This window comes from Nymphalis io, chromosome 8, assembly GCF_905147045.1.
Source record: "Nymphalis io chromosome 8, ilAglIoxx1.1, whole genome shotgun sequence".
NCBI classification, from domain to species: Eukaryota; Metazoa; Arthropoda; class Insecta; order Lepidoptera; family Nymphalidae; genus Nymphalis; species Nymphalis io.
The window spans coordinates 9,760,099-9,786,213 of record NC_065895.1 but is presented as its reverse complement, the minus strand read 5'-3'; the positions used below and the strand labels follow the sequence as shown (position 1 = coordinate 9,786,213).

General features: G+C 30.9%; 1 protein-coding gene across 2 annotated transcripts in view; it reads left to right on the top strand.

Moving 5' to 3' along the window:
- Positions 1-5,534: 5,534 nt before the first annotated feature.
- Positions 5,535-26,115, top strand: part of LOC126770075 (protein Tob1) — a 41,398-nt gene continuing 20,817 nt past the window's right edge. Inside the window, exons 1-2 of one of the 2 annotated variants that reach the window (XM_050489227.1) lie at positions 5,535-5,815; positions 14,611-14,695. The gene's annotated coding sequence lies outside the window, so the exon portion shown is untranslated. The remainder of the gene's footprint in view (positions 5,816-14,610; positions 14,696-26,115) is intronic. The other variant, XM_050489228.1, reaches the window with a different exon arrangement.

The window sequence follows — 26,115 nt, the reverse complement described above, 5'->3', positions numbered from 1 at the left end:
GTATATTTTTGTATTTAAAATCTTATGATTTTCCTCAAATACTGGTATATATTTCATATCACTACATGACAAAGAGCCACATGTTTTCACAATCAAATCCATCAATTATAAGATGACCTCCTATCAGAACTTACATCCGATACCTAGTGATTTTTTTATTTATCCATCGTTTATGCAGTAGGAGAGCAACCGATTGATGTTCTATCTAGCATAAAAAAGAAGAATTAGAAGAAGAGGATTAGAGAAATGTGCCAACTGGACATCATATCAAAAACAAAAAATATTTAAATAAACTTAAACACGTTATTTTTAAATCGTCAAACGCTACCACCGGTTCTAAATGTGGATTACTTTGAAAATAACCGGCAAGAAGTTCAGTAGCTTAATTAATAAGACTATTTTTAATAAGTAACTGAGAACTGTATAGGGCGATGTTTTAACTTCTGCCCTTCATATTGGCATAGGAAGTAATATAATATATTCCATGAATTGTCAATGCGCTGTCAATGGGATCTGAGATTTATAGATCTGATCCACTCACACCGTTAACCGGAGCAGTAATATTTATGTTGGTAATAAAGAAGGATATATTTTTTAAGATAAAACGTTAGATCTTTGTACACATTTACTAATTGGTGATTGTTTAATTTTATTGTGTCTGTGTTTTTTTACTTTGTGTATGATAAAAATCATCGTCAATCTCTTGTATTATCCCGTTTATTTGAGGCAGTGTGTTGCATAGATAGGTTTAGGCAGACAATTACGGTCAGCTGCCTGCCTGACGCCAACCCTTGGAATTATTTGGTTGGTACAGTGCTCCCCGCTACCGTACGAATGATTGACACAGCTACGCAGTGTATTACATATGCTTAGTAAAAATTCACTTAATCTGCTATTATAAAATAATATGAATAATAATTAGAAGTGTGCAGTGTGTGTATTATGTTAAATTAAGATATTTAAATATGATTTCGTAAATCAATATTCATAAATACAGATTATGGCAATTACTTCAAGCCTATTCCATAGGCTAAACTAATTATTTAGCATCCATCATGAGTCACACATTTATCCTCCTAAACCTTGGTTTCGAGGCTTTTGTGTAATAAGCGTTTGTCTATATTGGCTTGTTAATCTAAAACTATACGTTATCACTTTACCATTATGTACATACTATAAATGTACAGTCAGACAAATAATATAAACAATGTATTAGATAAAACATTTTTGTTTCTATCACAGTCGACAAAATAAATATACTAATATTTAATTGTAAAATCAATTTTGATATTTTCTATAATAGATAAAAACAACTAAATTTAAGATAAATAATTATACTGGAATGTTTGTTTGTTTGTTCGTATATAAAACATCTTGAGGAAATCTGCATGTGTCTAATTTCACTGAAATTCTGTCACATGTGTATTCCACCAAACCGCATTGGAGCAGCGTTGTGGAATAAGCTCCAAAACCTTCTCCTCAAATAAAGGAGAGGAGGCCCCAGTCAGAAAAATGTTTATAATTTGCCACTTCACTGATCAAAGATTTATCCAATTAATCGCAGACTCATTATAGTGTAAAGAAACACTGCTGTGAAATTAAGTATTACAATTATAAAGAAAACTTAAAAAATCTTTCTAAAATAACACAAACTAATTTTGATATAAAGTAATAACTAATGGGATCTTAATAAAAAGTTAAAAAATCGATTTCGTTAGATTTTGACTTTTTTTCTTTCAGCCACTTAGTTCCCGTAACCGTAACCGTAACAGCCTGTGAATGTCCCACTGCTGGGCTAAAGGCCTCCTCTCCTCTTTTTGATGAGAAGGTTTGGAGCTTATTCCACCACGCTGCTCCAATGCGGGTTGGTAGAATTCACATGTGGCAGAATTTCAGTGAAATTAGACACATGCAGGTTTCCTCACGATGTTTTCCTTCACCGTAAAGCACGAGATGAATTATAATCACAAATACTTAGTTCCCGCTCTGACTTAAAAACTTACATATCATAATATTATGCAGATAGAGAAGAATATACTATTTTTCATTTAATAACGCTTATAGGTATAGAACATTATTATAATGATATATAGTCACTTTAGATCATAAACGAACTATGTTATCTAATATTTTATATCACGCGTTTGTATTTACACTGGCTCACTCGTTCTTCAAGCCAAAAGCAATACAAAGATTTTTAATGGTAAAACAATTGATGAGTGGGTGCCACAAAGGGCTTTAACAGGATTATGCAATTAACAATAATAACATTAAAAGTAAACTTAATTAAAATATATATTTAGTTGTGTGAAATTAACATGCCTTTGTAGTTTAATCGTTAGAATCTTCTTGAATATTGCGAACAGTTGGATGCCTTACAATTATTTGATTTTTAAAATGACAATTCAAATTTGCTACTAAAAGCTTGAATAAAGCATATTTTTACACCAATTTCGAAGATATCAATTGTATTATAGAAATTACATATTTTATTGTATTAGGTAGGCAGACTGGCAAGTGGACCGTCTGATGGTAAGTGGTCACCATCGCTTATAGACATTAGCGCTGTAAGAAATATTAACCTATTCATCTCAAGGGTTCAACCAACCTTGGGAACTAAGATGTTTTGGGCTTTGGGTAGCACAAATTGTGTTGTAATTATATTAGCTCACTCACCCTTCGAACACATCAATACTAAGTAATGCTGCTTGGCAGTACCTATATATTATGAGTGGGTGGTACCCAAACAGGCCTGCACAGAGCCCACAATATCCTATACACTATATCACAATATAGGCATGTCAATCAGTTGTAGTCATTTTGATCACCAGTTCAATAATTACTAACAATTTTCGGCTTTAAATTTGATTGAGCACTTATTTAGTATTATTTCAAGGGCCGCGCCATTACGCTAAAAGCCACGTAAAACACTTAACAGTAATTTGAGTCAAGAAGACAACAGATTTTTAAATTCACCCTCTGGTCATTTGCAAGAGATTCATGGGTCTTTTTGAAAGAATAGCAAAAGAAATGTATTCTTTTGTTGTATCTTGTAATTTCGTTACTTAAAGTTTTTTTTGCTTAGATATTTGTCCAAATTAGGCGAATGTAACTAAAAATGTTTATATTGAGACCTTAACATAATGTTTAAACATCTAAATTAATGAGGCTACTATTTAAAATACTGACTCCATAGAATAGTGGCAAGAAAAGTAGCAGCATTTTCCCGTTGGTCTAGTATTATTATAATCTGGACACAAAATAAATCAGCCATCCTGTCAGCCAGGCATTAAGATGGAATGTTTTTCTTCTTAATAAATAAAAATGAATGTTTGTATGTTCTTCCTCTATGCGTGCGTGGACTATTCATCCAATTTTGATGAAACTTCGATAAGGTATACTACGTACACCAGCAAAGGTTCTGGTCCTAAAAAATAACAGAACCAATGTGTCAACATATTTAGTATCTTATAATAGTTAAATATTATGTATAATGTTGTTATCAGTCTATTTGTATTACTGATAAACCTATATAAAAAACGTATAAAGCGGGTATTTGTTGAATTACTTTAAACAATAGCAATAATTAGCGTTATTCATTCATCCATGATCGTACATAGAAATAAATTAAAAACAACAATAGTTATTCTAATTATAAATTAATAAAGTTGTTATATAACACACAGTGGTTTTTACGTCAACTAGTTTATCATATAATAAAAGAAATAAAATGACGTAAATAGCTGTTGCCTATATCCTATTCTACGTCTGTGTAACGGTTAATCGACAAGTAAGATGTTGCATTAATCAATATTTAACATCTGGCTTGAAACTTGTCAAATCATATGAATCTTAATCAGAGATTGCTAAAATCGAATCAAAATTGAATCAATTTTAATTTATATGTAGAATAAATCTTGTAATTGAATTTTAAACCGTTCCTTCTCCCTAATTGCATATACTTTTCGTGCTGTTGTCAATAACATTTTTTTTTTTTAATTTGGAATGTGCATTAGCGTAAAGCATGAATTTTGCATGGTTTCTATATGTTTGAAATATATGTGTTATAGAGTATTTATTTTTTGTTTTTCCTGCCATACTCGTACGAAACCTTCTTCATACAAGGCCGACTCATACTTTTTACGTTTTTTTTTTACTTTCTACGCGTACTAATTATTAAAATGATTATTAAATAATAAAATTAGTTATATAGGTTAAAATTAATTATTAGGCTAGGTTTAATCCTAGGTCTATAAAGTTTATAAAATTGTTAGTTTCTTAATTATAAACTTTGATTAGCGGCTGTTTAGTTAAATACTGATTTCGCTCTTTCTGTCATTATTGATTTGACATTTGAGAGAAGAAGACGGCATCGTATAAACCACCCGCTAATCAAAGTTTATAAGAAAGGCCGTTTATTTTTTGCAAACATATACGGTCTACTGGTATTATCCAAGAAATTCTAATCCTGCTGGAATATTTTACGTGGGAGTTGGGAGTTGGACTTCACCGTAAATCCTCGTTAGGTTAATTTAAGAAATAGTTTGTTTATTTTGAAACCGTGGATGTACTTTTACGTACTAGTAGAAACACACACGCAACTTTACATAGTAATTATATTCATTTTAGTTGGAATGGAAACCTATTAATAATCTGGATTATGTTTGACAATAAAGTATCTTTGAAACTGTAATTACTAACAAATTAAATATTTATTTAATACAACTGTAAAAAGTCAAAACCGGGCCTTTTTTTGTTGTACGGAACCCCGGTTTATGAGTTCTATTCACGCCTTTTTTAAATAACTAATTATTTTATTAAACTCTTATTAAAATTTTGTCACAAAATATAAACATCAAATGTTATCGTGTAGAATTATATTTTTGATTAAAAATGTTATTTATTTATTTCAATTTGCTATATTAAAAAGAGTTTCTATTAAAACTTGATTAGATTTTCTGAAAGATACGAAATACCCATATTTAATTTAAATACATATATGATTTGCCTAGAGGCATGAAAGCTTTTAACGGTGTATTACATATACAGTGAGCTACACTTTATTTATAAATTTGAATAATATGAAGGCCTCAGTTAACTGTATAAACATACCTTTTTTTTTGCGGAGACAACAATAATTTAATATTGTTAAATTTTTTACCATTTCGATATTATCATTATGTAACAGTAAGACTAGTGTTACGTTTTAAATATTAACCATATGTCCATTTAGGTAGGGAGTAGGACTTCATAGCAATTTATATATCTATTTCTAAAAGGCAAATTAAAATTATTAATCACCTACGTTACACTCGATGCTACGAAAGCGTAGCATACTCCTACATTTATATGCGCCCAATCTTACAGTAACGTCCTTAAACTTGTCAAGTGTATCAGTACGGTAGAGTGGGCAAGTGCAGCCCAGTCCCCGTGACCTACATCTGACGACCCTCGCTCGGGAAGCTGCTAATTTCCACCATCGTCGAGCGACGTCACAGCGGGGGCCGGGGTGCTTCGTCGGCTCGCTGGCTGCTCGCTCCGACCAGTCCGCCGCTTCTATTCGATCTACAAACACGTCGGCCGTGACCAAGCGCTTTGCCGCGAACAATAAAACCTCACACTCGCCTGATCGGAGAAACATTCAGTGAGCATCAGTTTTTTTAAAGTGTAGTGAGAAATTTTTTTTTTTTCAATTGTGACAATTCAGGCGGGCGGAGGCTCGGGTGGGGCGCGTTCCGCTGACACAGTGGCTCAGTCAGCCGCCGGACGCCGAGTGGCAAGCACCATCGATTTTCTCCAAACGGCTGTACGCGAGGTACGTAACATCACGTGCTCGTATTTTCATCGTGGCTATTTCCACGCGCCGCGTATTTTCGAACGATCTGCTTAGCGTTCAAGGCCGCGTCTGTTTGTACTGAAGTTTACGTTTATAACATTTACGTTATGATCGGTAGTGTAAATCTTGGACAATACGTTATCTATTATCACGACGTTCGTCGAGAAGGAAAACGAATCGCTTTCATGGTTTCACGATCTTCAAAGCGCGTTTAGAATAAGTAATGCGATAACGCTGTATTACCAAGGTCGCAATTTACTTGTCCGCGGCGTGTCATATTATTCTTTCACTGTGATGTCAATACGTTACTATAACAATATGTTTCTAATATCTTATATTACCATGAACAAGACAATTTCCATCATAATTTTGTTAAATTTTGAAAGATTATCGCGATATGTGTAACTCGGGTGTGCTAGTGCAGATACTATTAATTTGATCATGACCTACAGACGTCAACGGTCTAATATTACTATAGTGATAGACAATCTGGCATCTGCTCAAATGATATTCATTCAAAAAGTAATATGAAATATTGCGTTTAAAAAATAATTGTGTATCGAAAATTATACTCAAAAATTGTATTCGTAATAATTGCGCTATCCTTGTAATCACACATTCAATATAAAACCTCGAAAAATATCTGATATATAATTTATAATACAATAATATACTATATAACATATTTTCTCATAAATTATATTTTTTTCTTTTAAATTACTTATTAACTAAATGATTGCATTTTTTGAACATAATAAAGAATTATTAAATTTTAATGTATATTTATATTAAATTAGAAAGCATTAAATAGAGCTAGAGTCGATGTGTTGCGTTTAAATAAATTAAAATTAAACTTTTAAGACGAAAATATAGACTACGTAGTTGCAATGCTAGCGTATTTTAATTGTATAATTTATGTACGTGTTTTATTGATTTTTGATAATATTTATATTTTGATAAAATTTATATTTTGCGCTTATATGTAATATTACGCTACGTTCCGTTTTGTGAACTTAACTTTCGGTGATTATTTGTAAAATTATTAGTCAAAATGTTTCTTTTTATATTGTAGTTTATCATTTTAACAATGCATTTTATTTATTTTTATTTAATAATAGTTTCCTTTTATATCGCCATAAAGTGTTTATTGATTGCTTATCGCACAATCGTGTTGTTTTACAAATAAATCAAATCCTTTAAAGTTCTTATATTTAAAAAAGTAAAATTAAAAAAGTATTACTATTTATGTATATATAATTTATATAATACATGACTAAAATATATCTAATTTCTCATTTTTATAATTTTTAAGTAACTATATAATAAAGCTTATGCATATAAAAAAGCTAGCTTAATTTTAGAATAATAAGTGTTCAATATAATAAAAGGTCATGTTTAATTCAAATAAATTGCATATCATACGCGACAACCAATCGAAACAACTTCGAAAAAATACTAAAATATTAAACATATTCATAATTCGAATGATTTCTGATAATAAATACATAATTTTATTGAAGAAGTTCAAAATGAACACGTAAACAGTAGGACCATTAATCAACGTATCAACGTATCAAGCTTAACGGTCATGGCCCACGTCCAACTCAGAATTCAGGTCAATAGGTTTAGTTTACCGACTTTTTAATGTATCGCTTAAATTCTGATTTTGAATATAATAATTTATTTGTCGGAATTATTTCGTCATCTGTCAAAATTGTTATTGAATATATGACAATATATCATATTACTTATTCCGTTTTATGTTTACTTAAACAAAGAAAATAAATGAACACTTAATTTAATTTGCCTAATTAAATGTAGAAAATAAACTAAGTAAGTAAATTGTTTAATGGGCGTTTAAACACTGACTTTTCTCTTTCTGTAATATTTTTTTCAACATGGACTGTAAATCACTAAGTTAATTAACTTAAAGAAACCTTTATTTATGGTATATGTTATTTTTACGATTCTGTGTCATATATCAAAACTATTTTATGTGTATATCCTGATTAAAAAAAAAAAAAAAAAGACCAAAATTCCTTCAATATTATGAAAGGAAAATTTTGCTAATATTCATAATTTAGTAATAGACGTTACAATAATGTTCTCGTTTTTACATTTAACAAAATAAAATAAGTATTTTATTAAATTAGATATAAATTATCAAATATATACAGTAATCGTTAAGCGTTAGTCTGGATACCAAACCTCTAGTTTACCTTTAATAAATAACAAAGGTCTTACGTAGACATATTGTTTGACAATTATATAAATAGTGTTTCGATAACAATCACGTGAAAACTTTTTTTTTTACCTAATTAATTAAATTTTACTAGCAAGCCGATCGAAGCGGACTTTATCTTTATTATTATTATAAATGCGAAAGTTACTCTGTCTGTCTATTTGTTACCCTTTCACGGCTAAATCACTGATCTGATTTTGATAAAGTTTAGTATGAAGCAAGTTTGAGCGCCAAGGTAGGAGATAGTTTTTTTTATATCCAATACCCGAGCCAAGAGGCCGACGAAAACTAGTTGTCTTGGGTTGATTTATTCTGCATTTGTGTGGGATATATTTTAATATACTAATCTATTTCTAGCTCAATACTTTACGAGATAAAAATGTGACTAAAACGCACTAAAAATAACTTTCTAACTTCGTCTTAACTACTCAACCGATAATCGTGAACATTTTCATGTTGTCAGAAAAATACATAGGGTATCTAAAACCTGCCCCCCCTTTCACACGCGAGCGAAGCTGCAGGCGAAAACTACTATTGAATATTAAATCTATATATAAAATTATATATATTAAATCGAATACTGCTAATCGAGTACTGTCGCATTCAAAATTCAATAGGCATAGGTTATAAGGTGATTAGAACACGTATTCGTGTCAAGGTATACTGTCACGGTTGCCCTGTCGTCGAAGGGTCTTTGTGACCGCGAATGTACACAATAAAAGTAACGCAGTTCATTTGCGATCGGAAGGAAATGGTCATTTGTATGTACAAACAGGCTTTTTGTTTTTTATTATTATAAAATTTGTTGTTTATTTTGTGCCAGATCAGAACATAAGACCTTTTTCTTCTATAAAAAATAAGTACAAAATATAGCAGATATATTTAACACGTTCTATATAACATTATATTTTTATTAAATGGTAAAACTATACCACGAATACTGGAAATACTATTTTCTCTGTCAAAGACTTTATAAAACGAATGATATAAATTAATCCAAGTTATCGTTATTTCTAAGCTAACGAACCCCATTGTGACTGGCTACAAGGACTCCCTTTACTTTTTTATTTTAAAATCGAGTACTATTAATCAATGCCTAGTCTGTTTCGTCCACTCTGACCTAATTTTAGCTCCCTCACCTCACGCAATCGAGTTCCGAGATTTTTTTAGTTGAGGAAAAATAACTTTTTCCTTAATAAAAGAATTCATTCTGATTGCGTCTGAAGTCATTAACGTAGCGCTATTAATTAAATTTTTTTGTTATAAAAACTCTTTTTTTATAAACTTTTTTTATGGCGAATTAAAATGTTCGTCATAAAATTTATGATGATAAGAAATGGTAACTGGACCATGAAAAATCGTCATTGAATGACGAACGTATTGATGAAAATACAAGGTATAAATAGGTGTATTGTTCTCTGCGTAGTTCTACTAAATACGATTACATACTATATTGTTAGTTTTATTGCGTATTATATCTACAGCTGCAACAAGTCTTAAACTCAAACACTCTATGATTGCAATACATATATTAGCCGTATTCGATGCTTTGACAAAATAATAAAATAATATTTTCTTTACATTTTACTTCAAACTAAAACACGTCTTTAGAAAGAATTAATAATAATAGGTGGCATCGATCACGGGCAGCACCTATTATAAGCAAATTTGAAGCCAAGCAAGTTCTTTCATCAATCAAAGTTTCTATTTACATATATTCTCGTAAAAAATACCTTGCAAACAATTAGTTTTATTATCATCGATTACAATCAAATGTCAATGGAAATATATTTATACGAGAATATTTAGTAACTATAATTAAATAGCGATCGGATCGTTGTAACAAAGTTGAAATTACAACTATGTTATCCTGAGATCGTTCGATAAGCACGCGATATAACTATTTACTGAATGAAATAACTAGACTACATCTGAAAATAATATTTACTTAGTAAATAAATAATATGTAGCATCAAAAGTTACATTTAAATATCATCGCCAATGCTGAATCAATAGATTTGAAACTCGGTTTCGCAGAGTGAGAAAGGTATAAAATCGTATATTTTTTTGCATATTTGTATTTCTTTCTTTTGTTATATTTATTGTTATTTACTTGCTCCATTACATTCTCATAATTCATTATCTATACTTCAATATATTTACAAATGCTGCTGCCGCATTTGGCAACCTTCGTCAAGTCCTCAAGTCGTCTATACCGGAATGTTTGAAGACGAAAGTCTTCAACCAATGCGTCTTACCTGCCATGACATACGGTGCCGAAACGTGGACACTAACTGCGGGACTAGTCCACAAATTCAAAGTCCCTCAGCGTGCTATGGAGCGAGCTATGCTCGGAGTATCTTTGAAGGATAAGATCAGAAATGAGATTATCCGGAAAAGAACCGGAGTCACCGACATAGCTTGCAAAATTAGCAGGCTGAAGTGGCAGTGGGCTGGTCACGTATGTCGTAGGACCGATGGCCGTTGGAGCAGACGAGTCCTAGAGTGGAGACCGCGAATCGGCAAGCGCAGCGTAGGGCGCCCTCCAGCCAGGTGGACCGACGACCTTAAGAAGGTGGCGGGCACCAACTGGATGCGGAAGGCGGAGGACAGGGAGCTTTGGCGCACCTTGGGAGAGGCCTATGTTCAGCAGTGGACAACGATTGGCTGTTGATTGATTGAATATATTTACAATAATCGTATTGAGAAGTAGCAAGCGTCAACCAATCAACCGCCCAATTACCAGTGTTCTAACTCTTAATAGCTACGCTTTCCAATAATTTAAATTATTTTGATATAAACAGGCAATCATAGATACGAGAAGTTAAGGAAAACTTATAACTCCATGTTTCCGACTCCGCAGGCAATACATCCTCTCTGGAGCAATATTAATTTCTATAATAAGACGTTTATAAGTTTGCCTATTAATAAATTGAAATCTTATGACAGAAAGCGTGAAGTTTGTACCCATCTGTTCTTTTTCATCTAGAACATACAAATGTAACTATATATTTCATTTGAAAAAAATTGTAACTAACGTTTTCTACCAGTTTGTTCTATGGAATCTAAAATATAATATGGAGGCAATATTATATTCAAGTTGATCCTTAAATATTACTATACAAAATTTGTTATAAGATTCTACTTCTAATAAAAATGTATAGATTTTAATTTTGCTCATCATAAAACCGCTGATTGCAAGAAAACACCAAGAATACTTTGTCATTACTTACTCATGTCCCTTTATCGCTAATATTAAAAATAAATGTTATAAAACTGACAATCATCTAAACTTTACTTGTACAGTACAGTACAGTAACGGCCTGTTAATATCCCACTGCTGGGCTAAGGAGGAGAAGGTTTGGAGCTTTACTTGTAGTATATCTAATTTATTATACGATTCTACGATTCGAAGCTTAGAATATAGATATTTTTATAGCGTTCATCTAGAAAACTATGACCTTGTAAAGCGTTCTGAAAATGTAAAAAGTAAAAATATTCAAACATTATGAACGACAATTTAACTTCAATACATTTTTGGTTACATGAATATTTTACACAATACACTAAATTGCACGATCACCATTCACTATTCACGTTGTCGTTTATAAAGAGTTTCGTTTAAAATATTTCCATATGTTTTAAACAAACCTATAGCAAAAATCTGATTGTTTGTAAATGGAAAACGCGACTCGAAACACAATAATTAATTTTAAGCATTTAAACTTAATAAATAATTATAGTACCTATAATTAATGAGAGTTTTTGAGTTTTCGAAATTCAAATAAAAAACGTCAAACATGTTCGTTGAAGTATTAGTAAAGAGTATTATTAGGAAAATAAATATTTATAAAAAAACATTAAAAGATTTTTCTCCGACACAGAGAATATCTAATCTACATAAAACATTATTTTATTTTTTAAATAATCGAATAAAACAATAATAATATCATCGAATTTAATTGACTAAATAACTAAAAGAATACGAGCCAACTCTGATATAATAAGAAGTAAAATTGTTTCAAAGTCAATGCCAAGATAAACTTAGCACCGTAAAATCGACTGTTGAAATTGAAAAATAATTTAAATTAAAATTACATCAAAATAAAATTTCATGTGTTGGCTTTATTTAATTCTGTACAACTTTTATATTGATAAATCAATATTATTGCTTAATATAAAAATCATAACTTTTGTCAAATCTATTATGTTTTCAACTTGAATGTAGAAAATTTTCAGATGAGTCTTTACAGTTTAAATATGGATCATAATACATATTCTTAAACGTTGTATAGCAGATGATATGGTTTTATCTCTTTCTATCATCAAGAATTTGATATTCGAAAGACAAAGACAAAGGCTTTAATTAAACGCTGTATATTATTTATCAGAGCCAGAGATTATTTGAAAGAGCCAACTTGTATAAATATATATTGATTTGATTTTATTCGTCCAATCCACAATATACAATAAATTAATTTCGTTCTAATAATTCCAGCAAACATCAAAAATATGATGAACATTTAAAATAATAGGTAGTCATAAACATATAAAAATTTACATTTACATATAAATACATAGTAGTATCAATGTACAAACAATACAATGCATGTTTACAGTACATATGTAGAACACTGGTGTAGATAATAATAGCGTGAAGGTCGATAGCTCTTATAAGATAAATTACTTTAATATTATGATGAGAAACAGTTTAATTTTAAACGTTTAATGGGACGTCGCATTATTGTATTTCAAAGAGAACTTAAGTTTACAAAATATATTACAATTTTAGATAATGTGATGAATAATAATTGAGTAATTTTCCAAATCCATATCATATTTACCGAAATTTATCACTTAATTGTCGATTTTATAACTTTGAACGTACTGTCATTACTATTAGTTTTATATTACAATGATATAATATCAATGTTAGAATTAAAATTATATAGTATCTCAACCGCAAGCGCAATCTCTATTGCCTCACTCATACTTCAATGGGAAAAAAGCCAATTTAACTGAAGAGTAATCAGGCTTAAGTCTAATGAATACATGTACATTTCGAAACGCTAGAACAACCTACCGGGCTTCTTCTTAACAGTTCTTAATAAGATATTCTTATTACTTTCATAAGCCTGGCTTGAGATTTAACACAGGACCTCAAGTCAATGGATCAACGAAACAATTATAAATACAAACAAATTATCACCTGTATTAAAATCTTTACAATATAGGCATGAAATATTTCATGCAAATATATTAAACTAATATGTATCTGTAAGTAAATAGCAGCCCATAAATGTCTCGTAGCTGAGCTTTACTCAAAAAGGCCAAAGCCTGCCTGTACTCTTACAAAGAATGGTTGGAACTTACTCCACACAATTCAGATTTTTATCCGAAACATGCAAATATCCTCACGATGTTTTACTTCAGCGCAGAACACGAGACGAATTATAAACACAAATTAGCGCATGAAATCTCAATTCTTGAAAAAATAGCTGCAATCTTCGCTTAAGATTAACGTGTTCAAATCAAAATGTAACTGAGACAATGCTATATTACAAACTCATGTTTGGAGTAATGAAAACTACATTTCTAAATTTAATAAAACTAAATAAAATAATAAAACTAAATTTCTAATTATTTCCACATCAAACAGAGTACACGCTAACCACCCACATGCCATTACCTGCGAATGCGTCATATGGACATTAATTTATTCCTTTATCTCTCCATCAGATCCGAGATAACTGAAAACTATTCAGGGTGATACTTTGATGCCAAAACGTGAATGTTATTTGACCAATTCAACTGGCATCTATTCAAAATTGCTACCAAATTTTCTGCTGTTGCTTTGGTTCCAACTGAAACAATATTAGCGGCGCTTTTTATTCATGTATAACCTTTTTTTATTTTGATGTGAATTACCTATTGGCACGCCACGTAAGACCGAGTCGTATGCCGTGACGGCAGACAGCATAACACTCTGTTATGCCGTCGTGCCGCTTCTCCACCAGCACTCCCTTCACTCCCTTTTGTGTACTCCTTGCATACATTCATCGTTGTTATATTTCATTTTTATAACATTATTTCTATGACATTATTTTTCTTAATAAAAATCGATGATATCTCATTATTTTTCTTTCAACTACACTCCTTCATTAGCTTAACCTTGACAAACTATTTTTAAACATTTCTTTTCAGACACTATGCTGCCAGTAATAATACTTCGTTACTAATATTATCTGAAACTTATTTTAAGTACAAGTTTTCTCATCCTAACTCTCCTAACACATTAAATTAGCTCTTGGAACGTTTAAAGCGCTTATTATTAATTTGGCAAACATTTCATCACGTGCAGAGCTGTCTCTTTGAAGATGAAACGTGACTTACGTTGAGTTTTCTTATTTATTATTATAATTTAATAATTAATTAGCAATAGTTAAATATATTATATTATAATGAAAATTATATAAATAACTAATTGATCTATTTAATTAGTAATTATTCTTTTTTACGGGAACCGCAACAGGCCCAGTGGTTAGAATATGTTGACCTTAACGGAAGATCACGGGTTCAAGTCTAAGCAAACAACACTGGCAGTGAAAAAACTCATTGTGAGTAACTACGTTAATAACATAGCGATCTATTTTAATTAAGCTGCACTATTTTTAACATCTTTTGATAATATTTATATAACACATAACACAATTTGATAATACCGATACACGGGTAATTTATATGAGTCGCATTGTTAAAATACCTAAAGCAGAAATACTCGAAACCACTTTTAACTTTATCTCTGTCCGTGTATAATACGAGTACATTTATATTCATTAAAATAAACACGCCTTATGATAAAGAACCTAATCGATCAACAATCCGTACAGTAACAATATTACATATTATCGTAAACATTGCTTGCCCTAGAAAATGTTTTACTTACTGAGTTAACATTTAAATAAAAAAACAGTAAGCTTTTATAGCTGCTATTGAGTTAGAATTTTTGTTTCAGACTACGAAGCAGACTTGTTAATAAGCCACCTGATGGTTTGGTCCACCAGGAATAATAGACATTGGCATTGTAATATTAACCACCTCTTGGGAGCGAATCCTTTAAGCCATTAGCCTCTTTGTGGTGTAAAGTAAATTATAAAGTGATTGAATTTATTAGATGAATACAGAATGCAAAAATATTAAAATATACAAAACATGGATATAGCCTAAATAAAAGTAGCAAATAATTTTGGCGACCTAATCGCTACATAGCGTACTCTTCCAGGCAACCAACTACAAATAAATGACAATGTTGTTTAATTTTGACATTGTTATTTAATTTCATATATTTTGTTCATTTATAAAATTCTATCCAGTTTTGTGAACGAATTAAAAAGATGTTTTTTTTAACGTCTACTGACTATATTTATGTTTTAAGAATAACTTTCATAGCAATGTATTTGTTACCTAAGGCGAGAACATTGATTCCACTGGGAGGCAATCTTGTTAACTCAAATAGGTTTACTGCGCTTATTCATCACACTGAGCCTTTTCTCCGTACTTAAGCCTCGTTTGCTGTGTCTTATCAAATAAGAACATTAGATAGATGACTACAATATTTATGAAAATGTTATTTTCACACATTTATTCGATATCACACTGAAGTTTTATCCGCATTCAATTTGAATTATAGATACGAATGATTCACATATGTGATGTAAAATTGCCAGATTAAATGGTGTTCATTTTAAGTGTCAAAATGGCCCAGTGGTCAGGACACGTAAATAAAAACGCGGGCGATTCATTTACTTAATTTGTATTTATGTCATCTCGTGTTCGGCAGTTAAAGAAAATATTCTAAGAAAACAATGCCCGTCTTTTTAATCCTAAGGACTTACTTATATTATTATTTATCAAAGGGTCAGAATCAAACCTGCTTTAATATCGCTACGTGGCCATTAAACCACTGCACTATTGACGTTAAAAACGTGATATCTTTATACGTTAGATAAAATCCTGTCACATACGCCGACCTGCATTGAGGCTATTTGGTGGAATAAGCCCAAAAAGAAGCCTCGAGAAGAATGGAGGCTTTCACCCAGTAGTGGGAAATCTGCAGGCTTAAATTACTTAGTAAACTAGTAATGAAAATTTATACATTGGTTGTCTAGGATCTGGACCAAGGACTACGGACAAGGACATTTAAATAATGGGTTTCACGAGAAGAAATTGAAACGAACATCCAGGATGTGCTTGAAGTATTAATCATATAAACATTTTATTTAAATCGCGTCCTCTATCTCGTCTTTCTTATAACTGTTACGTCAAAATCAATGTAATTTCTAGTTTGGAACTAGTGGGTGTTAAGTGTAGTCAGATGTAACCGGTTAGCTGGTTACAACAAGGATATTGGATGATGAGGAGCGTGTGGCCTAAATTGCATCCGTCACATCGTAACTATCTGTCTGACTGTCGTGTTTTTATGTAAATGAACAAGAAAGGTCAGGAATCGCATACGAGAGAAGTTGATTAAAATATATTTTAATAGAGTGTAAATACGACTGTATGTAATTAGTATACAAAAATAATAATCCTTGAGTTTCTTTCGATTTCTTATCGGTATCGTAAAAGCCGCATGAAGTATATTTTGATTTGTAGAATCATGTTTGTATTAACAAAAATTAATACGTTTAAAAACATAACATCGCAAAGACATCATTCATTTGAATTGTGTTCAAATTAAAATAGATGTATATTATAAATAATGATAAATTAAATTAAATTAATATCACTCTTATAATATTAATAATCCAGAGCTTAAATGAAAATGTTGAATTCATTCAAAATAAACGTCAAAAATTGTGTGTTCATGAAAATGAATGCACGATAATTCTAACTAATGATTTTAACCTTGGCTTTGTCGCTTAGACTGTATTTAACATAAATAAGCTTAGGCAGCTGTTATGTAATTCGAGTCTATATATGAATCTTTTGAACCATTTTAGAGTAGGTAGGTGTACGATCGTATGGGCCACCTTAATGTAAGTGGTCACCAACGCCCATAGACATTAGCATTGTAAGAATTGTTAAACATAGCTTATATTGCCAATGCGCCACCAACCTTGGGAACTAAGATGTTATGTCCCTTGTGCCTGTAATTACACTGGCTTACTCATCCTTCAAACTGAAACACAACAATACCAAGTCGTCTGTTTTGCTGTAGAAAATCTGATGAGTGTGTGATAGCTTGCACAAAGCCAGTTATATTTTTTAAATAAGTAAAGTAAATTCCGTAAATATCCCCTTAAATATAATAATGGAAAAAGAATTGTAACAATTTTGTATTAACTATGCGGTGTCTTCTCATATAAGGATCTGAACCAGAAGCAAATATGTCAGTTGGGTATTTTTAAACTTTTTTTTAGTATTTTTAATTTCTTAGGTATTGATATAATTTCAATAAATAGGTTTATTTTCACAACGACTACCAAAACCATTGGCAGAATAAAAAAAAGTAATGAAAGTTTTTCTAATACGCACATACAAAACTACTGAGTCTAGTAAACTTAAATTATTAATTATGAATATAGGTCAATTTTATATTAAACGCATCCACTAAGAAAGGGATTTTTGGAAATTTCACTAGTAAGTAGTATTTATGAAAGAACAAACTCGAAACTCGCCGCAGAACATGATAATGAATTGTCATCAATTCGACATTGACTAATAATTTTAAACTTTGGTTAACAAGCATCAAAATAGCGTTTCATCGTAATTCAGTTATCAACGTTTCACGAAGGAGATACGAAGACAGATACAGAATAGCACGGCTGTATTTATAGGTCAAATCTCAGAACTGCATTTTTAATCAGGAACTGAAAAAATATTTTGAAGTTTGATTGTAAAGTGTAAAATAAAAAATAAAAAGTATTCTTCTTATTTTGTACTAAGTTTAGACACAATACAACGGAGAATGCTATATGCTATATACATTCTTTGTACATACAATCGCTTGCGGTCAATAATATTGAAATAAACAAATAATATAATAGCGAAACATATAAATTATAATATTACGAGATTTACTGTAATGATATATTACGATTGTGAACATTACATTTTATAATATAATAAATATTCAACATACAGAGCCTCACTAATATATGTAAATTAAACAAACACTTAGATATATAACGTAAGATGTCACACGTTACGAATTACCTAACATAATTTAATAGGCAAACATTTTCTGACGTATAACGGAGATTGAGCATAAAAGTTATTCAATAAAAACATATTGATTGATCCTTATTTCTATACAGTTATATTATGTACGTAAAGTCCCGTCGCGCGTCTGCCTGTTTATGTACATATATATTCTAATATCGAGAAGTACCGTGTAAATATTTTGTGCAAATTAGAAATTATTATGATATTTGTCGATTATATCGGAATTAGACGGTAGGTAGCAACCTGAGAGCATCTGTGACGATGTGTAAATTGATAATGACATACGAACGGAATGTATGCCGGATTTACTTGTATCCATTTGTAACGAAAACTACGCGACATACCTACGAGTATCCAGTGATAGCTGCGGAGGTAAGTCGATAGTATATTATAAAAACGAGCGTGTTTGTTGATTTTTGCTTTCACCCAGTAATGGAGCAAATATACTACGTGGCATCTTCAATAGCTTACAGGCTAAAAAATAACATAGGCTATTTATATCCCGCTATTTTAAAGTAACGCATAAATACACAAAATAAAGGTCGTATCTATTGAAAAAAAAGAACATTATAAGAACTTCGAGAACATTTCCACTACAGTAATTGCGTTAGGCATTACGATTTACAAAAATAATACAAATAAAACTGGTCACGCATCAGATATCATCAGGGCGTGCCAACTGCCAGCTAGGGAATTTGATTGACGTTTCGCCACAATCCCGTATATCGAGATTAGAATCCTTTGCTCTGGAAATATTACAAAAAAAAATCTACGTCTTTCTTAATAATATCCTTGTGCCATAAACTTGAGAATAAATAATAAGTAAATTTGCATTTACAAAAATATTTTTATCGACAAATTAAATGTTATGTATGAAGTCTCTGGATTGCAATCTCTATTCACATCACTGCCAACTGTGAATGGAGCCGTGACATTGACGGCTTGCAATGCTAGCCAACCTTGTCTTGCGATGTATATATTATTATTATTATTTTACCCAAAAATCTGAATGAGTACATTATTTCAATTAAAAAAAGAACATCTTCTAATTTTAAATTTATGCAACGGCAGATTTTGTCATATGACGGTCTAAAAAATTAACAAGTAACATTAATAGCATATTACGCGATCATATGTAATAGCTACGTAGCGCGAAAAGCGGTTTGTTTAAAACGTAACTTCTAATCAGTTTGACCTCACATTAGCTGACCTTCCGCACAAAGGTCAACTATTAACTTATATTTACCTGGTGTTTGTTTTGTATTTCACCGCGATTTATATGAAGCCGCAATGTGAATTACATTTATTAAACACATTTTATGTTGTGAAAGCCTTGACTCTTACATGTTCTAACAAATTTTAATTAATTTATTTATCAAACAAAACATCAATATATTCAGAATAAACTGCAACTTACAATTTTAGCAATATTTTCAATGTGAAAATCTCTTTTTGCGGTTAATATACTTTTAATACTTGATATTGTTAAAATCATAATTACAAATATTTTTACTAGAAAAAAGAGAGATCAGTATTCAAAAAAAGACATTACAAAACATAACATTATTTTTCATTTAATATTTACAAAACGAACGGAATCAGAAGGAAACACAAATCTATTTAGATATAAGTCATATTTTCATCAATGCAATCATCAGTCAATTCTCAATAACACTTTCGATCGAAAACATGAACTAAAGTTTTATAAAACCGTAACGGCATAATTAAATCAGCCCGCGTCCACGTGCTCCGACCTTGTGATGTCACAACCGTGTTGCGTGACGTCCCGTCACTGTCATCGGAGTTCGACCACGTTTCGAATGATGCTTTTGTCTTCCACACAATACTCGACCTCGTGAATGTCACGGGCGGGACGCTAAAACGAGACACTTTTGTTAATCGGCCAATTGTTACCTGCGGCACGTTGTATTGCAATATATAGCAGATGGTTATCTTTTGAGATATGATCAACTTAATAGGCCACTGGTATACGTGGTTCGCATGAAATGTTCTATAACTAGCATTGGGGCTTAAATATATATGAATCGTAAAGAAACGAAAATATAAGCTACATGTTCTTATAAGTCCACGTCAGATTCGGTTCTTAAATATATAATACAATTAAAAATTCGCCATACTTTTTATTTGAGCTAAACTTGATATAATATAATTATGTAACAGGCGGACGAATATTTAGTTACTAATATATTAAACGCAACTTTCGTATTAACATTTGAATAGTCTAACATTCCCCACAAATCATAAATTTTTTTCGAACATTTGGTGGTAGGTTTTGTGCGGTTGGGTGCAATCCAAACCACACAGCAGTTTTGTAACTTAGCAATGATATATTCCGATTCGAATGGTGAGAACTAGTTTAATTACAGGCTCAGGATACATCTATATGTGATAACGTCTTAGACATTAGTCAGTGTATATAATATATATGACAAGTATATACTGATACAGGGTGAAAGAGACCACTTACGCTTAGTCATACTATTTACTAGTCTGCTTACAAAATAAATTAAAAAAAATATTACTTTTATGTCTATAGCATTATATAATATAAAACTATTTCTTACCTGAGGTACAAATATTACATTATCTTAATATTTCTCACATCATATTTTTGTTATCAAAATCAAAATAAGATACTTAAATTGCTTATAATATTATACAATAAATTTAGTACACTCAACAACATTTACATATAGTGAATAATACTCGCTTCCCTTCCCAAACGTATTGTAATAACCTTGCTTTTGTTTTGAAGTTATTCAACCAAATACGTACAATTACAATGGTCCCATAGAAATTAATAACTCCTGTTTCATAACAAAAGATGTCACATTAAAAAATGTAAAGCAAAGATTAAACGAATCCGTATTGTGATAATAATCGTCAATTATTTCTATTTTATCACATTATTATATTTAAGGGAAGCAGGCAAACTAATCTATAATAAGTAATCCGCTAATAAACACTTTTAGAAATATTGTCAATTTCTTATACCGTCATTGCATAAATAGGAAAACTAAAATGTTATATCACTGCTGTGATCGTAATTACACCCTCAGGGTGAGTGTCAAACTAAAACAGTATAATCGCTTAGGGGTAACGTAACTGTTAAGTTGTTTATGCTCGCGGATTTGAACCCCCTATCTTTGATTAAGATTCATACAATCTAGCCATAACTATGTGGGCCAAAAGTAATTATTAGGTATATGTAATTCAATAAATTATACTTAAAATAAATAATACAACCCCGTATGATATATTTTGAATGTAATAAGGTAACCTCTAAAATTATAAGCGTTCATCAATTCGTCATATTTAAATTGTGATGCTGCGTATATAAACATGCAAGTACATTAAAATAACATCAATATATATATATATATATATATATATATATATATATATATATATATATATACCTTAGGCACGGATAACACGTCTGTGGGAATACAAATATTATGACTAAAAAATAACTCTAAATAGTTGTTTGAGAATTCTTAAAGCTATCAAGAAATTTTAATATTACCGAGTATGTTTGGTACATATAAAAGAAAAAAAAACATCACAGTCAGTCTATTTGTTGATCATCTATACATAAATATATGATACAAATATGAGAATATAATATTTTCTTTTCGATTTCATCTATCAAAACCAAACGAAAACATAGCAGCGGATATTTGAGTAAATATTACTGGTGTCCTCGACTCACATCAATCAAGTTTTTCTCGATCTCTGGGATACACACGATATGGGTAACATTAATCATTATAGATGGACGTCCATGCCCTACTTTATCTTATATAAAAACGTTATCGAAAGTAAAATTACAAGCTTAACCTGACAATACGGTCAAGTAATTGAGTGAGCCAAATTTTAGCTTTAGTCTCAAGATTAACAAAAAAAAAGTATATGAATATTTCCATTAAGAGTAATAGTAACAGCCTGTTAGTGTCCCACTGCTGGACTAAGGCCTCATCTCCCTTTTGGGGAGAAGTTCTGGAGCTTATTACACCACGCTACTCCAATGCGGGTAGAATACACATGTGGCAGAATTTCAATGAAATTAGACACATGCAGGTTTCCTCACGATGTTTTCCTTCACCATCAAGCATGAGATGAATTATAAAAACAAATTCAGCACATGAAAATTCAGTGGTGCTTGCCCGGGTTTGAACCCACGATCATCGGTTAAGATATATTTCCATTATTAAGTGTTTTATACAAATAGTATATTCAATTTGCAAACAAACTTTAGCTTAGACAAAACAATTATATTGTAATCTGAAAAAGAAACAGTGGAATAGCATTTATAAAACCCTTTCGAGTTTCTTTAAATATTTAACATGATATTTTTTTCGGATTTTGTATTGCTATTGGCCCTAGTGGCCTCTACAGCGTCACCGGGCGGAATTGGACGAGTTGAACTCAAGCCGGATGTTGGGAGCCACATAAGGGGCTCAAGAGCAACGGACGTCCTAAGGGTGCCTCTTGTGAGGACGGACCTCGTCTTAGGACGTCGTTGAAGTCGGGGGGGAAATATTAAACAAGAACAGTAATCGATTGTGTTGATCTTAATCGATCAAAGGATCTAATCCATCTAAACATCGATAAAATTGTGTCTTTAATTACTTTTTAATAAATACAACTTACTTTAAGTAAAGGAAATATATCGTAAGTAAACTTCAAGTTTCAGATGCAATTCTCGACTTGCAATGGATCAGTGTTATGCAATCTACAATTATTTCCTGCATAGGAAAGTAACTGCAGTAGGACATTTACGAGCTGTAACTAATTCAACAATATTTCAAATATTATTTAAATTTATTCACAATGACGCAAATGAAACATCTCTTCAATCAATGACTTAAAGTAAATATAATTAATGTTTAAGTAAACGCCGTAGCGGTGAATATAAACCCGAGAACGTGGGCGTTTTCAGGAAAGATAAGAGATTAAAGTACCTAAAACAACAAACTAATGATAAATCTATTCATAAGGGCTTAAATATTCAAAAATGTATTCAACAATATTCATATAATTGAATTTATAAAAGTAAAGTTTTAGTCTATAAATGTCCCACTGCTGGGCTAACGAAGAAGATTTGAAACATACTTCACCACACAGCTACAATGCGGGTTGGTGGACAGCCGCGCACGAGATGAATTATAAACATAAATGAAGTACATGAAAACTCAGTGGTGGTTTGAACCCGCAATCATCGGTTAAGATTCACTCGTTCTAATCACTGGACCATCATGACTCCATTTTAATTTATGCTTTCCTTTAAATGTCGCTGGGAAGGAAACATTTGTTTTTCAAACGATCTTTTGCAATCTATTTGAGGGACGTGAGAACGACGTTACGATTACAAACGAAATAACTAAACAGTAAAATGGAACGGTAATCATAAATGATCATTCGCTTAAAATAAATTCACTCAATTCAGCACTCGTGACAGAAGTGAAACTATGCGTCAGAAACGTTTTATTTTAAAACGTTACGCTTAACTTTGACCTTGAAAATTTATTATCAACACGCTAGTACAACTAATAACTTCGAAAAGCAAGTCGGTATAACATAATGAAATAATCTATCAGACAATGATTCATATAAAGTTGTTTGGTTTACAAAGTTATAAATTTAAACCAAAGTATATTTAAGTGGGCCAACGTTCATTTACACTTTATATTTCCGCACTTAACATAAGACGCATAAATAATAAGTTTGTAGACAAGATTCGTTTCAGTTGTTTTCAAAATACAAATATAGACCTTATATCAATGGGAAGAAGTGCGAACTCCGTATACCAATTCCAGCCTGCCTCCCTTCGACCGAGACCCACTGCCTAATGCGAAAACTTTGACGTCATCGTCCCACATAAAGTTGAGGTTTAAGAGTGGAAACATAATGAAAAACCGAGATTTAAGTTCTGCACATTTGCGTAAATCCAAATCCCATTACTGGTATTTAAAGGATTTATTAATGTGCGTGTATAAGTAAGTTTATTTGGTACGAATGTACGTCTTAAGTACTCAACCGCCGGGTACTTAACGGGTACAGACCGCACACGCGGGCGTAGTCGCGGACGGTAACTAGTTATAAATAATATGCTAACAATAAATGATGTCTTTTTTTAAACGTTTTATGCAATGATTAATATTTTTATTCTAATAAGAGTTTTTACTATACAAATATTTTAAAATTCAGAATAATTAAATTTAAATTTTTTAACTGGCAATAATATTCTTTAAAATATCAAATAATGCCAATGAATTATAATTCTAAAACACTTGTTACGTGATGTAAGCGTTTCTTACAGTTACTGCTCTATCAAACCACGAGTTTCTGTAACATATGTTACGTTTGTAGCTTTTTAATGAAAAATGAAAAGCAATTTTCTCGTTTTAGAACGCCAACTGCTCCTCCGCTTTATTTAGTGAGAATTTCACTGGTTTTACTTGCAACTAATGTACTGTGAGCACAATCTCAACTCAATACTAATTTGGTTTCCATTTTATGTTATTTTCACAAGTTTTTTTATAATACGCTTTTTTTTAGTAATTGTAGTCTAATCCTGCAACTGCATTTTAATCAAATTTCATCCAAGCGATTATTCTTCGTTCGCGATTATTATTTGTTTTTCTACATGGATTCAATAAGAATTTTAATGAGTTTTTTTTCTGTTACTCAATACTTGCCTATCCTGAATAAGTTCTGAAAGTAATTTCTATGCGTAAAATATATATTATAATCTGTTTTAACAATACTAATAATAATAAATTTAACAAATTATATAAATAAAATATTGAATAAAACACAAATATTTGTGTAAAGCCATTAAATATTTCGCCTTAAAATGAAAATAACTCTGATAAAATGTATATAGTATGTATATATCATAAGAAGTAATAAGTCCACATACCTACGTAACAGCTAGTAAATAAGTAACACTGAATGTTCGTAGATAAAATAGTCATATTAACGATCTCCATCTTATCATTGCAAATTCATATTTATTCTAATAAAATGAGACCTTTCTTTGTAGGTACTGACTAACTGAATAAATTACTAAACTAATATTAATAAAACTTATACCAAGAGATGCAGCAAAAAAACCGTTTTTCAGTTTCACTTGATTTAATTTTGGCCATTACGCGACAAACGTGAATTTCATTTTCTTGTTTATCTTCATGACGTTTCAAAATTAAATGTTACTGACGCTTCGTAACGAGTTATATTTTTAGCATAGCAACACTTAAATACACATTCTGTTGTCACAATTTGTTGTCTGTGTATCAATTACCTAAATTACGGTATGACATGACATAGATGAATAATATAATATATAATAGAAACATAATGCATCATTTAATTGTTCCATTATAAAATAAATATTCAAAAAAATATATAAGCTTTATAAATATTAATAAATTCGTAGAATAATCTTAATGTTACCTAATGTTCGAACGAGTTTATATTCAACGTCCTTTAAAGTAATTCATTTGTAGGCAATTTTATATTCAAATACGTCTAAAGTTCTATCTGTAAAATATTATAATGGTTAAACATAACTTTTACGAATCTAACAAAGAGTTGTACTTGCTTCAGAACATTTTATATTTCAACTGTTTTAAATTTCAATTAAAAGAGAACGATGGTATAAAAATACATTTTTATTTTAATAGACATTTCTGAATGAGATTACACTTTAGAGATACAAATATACAAAGTGACGCGGTCTTATCTAATCCTGTAAAGATTTTCGGTTTCCATCAATCATTGTATC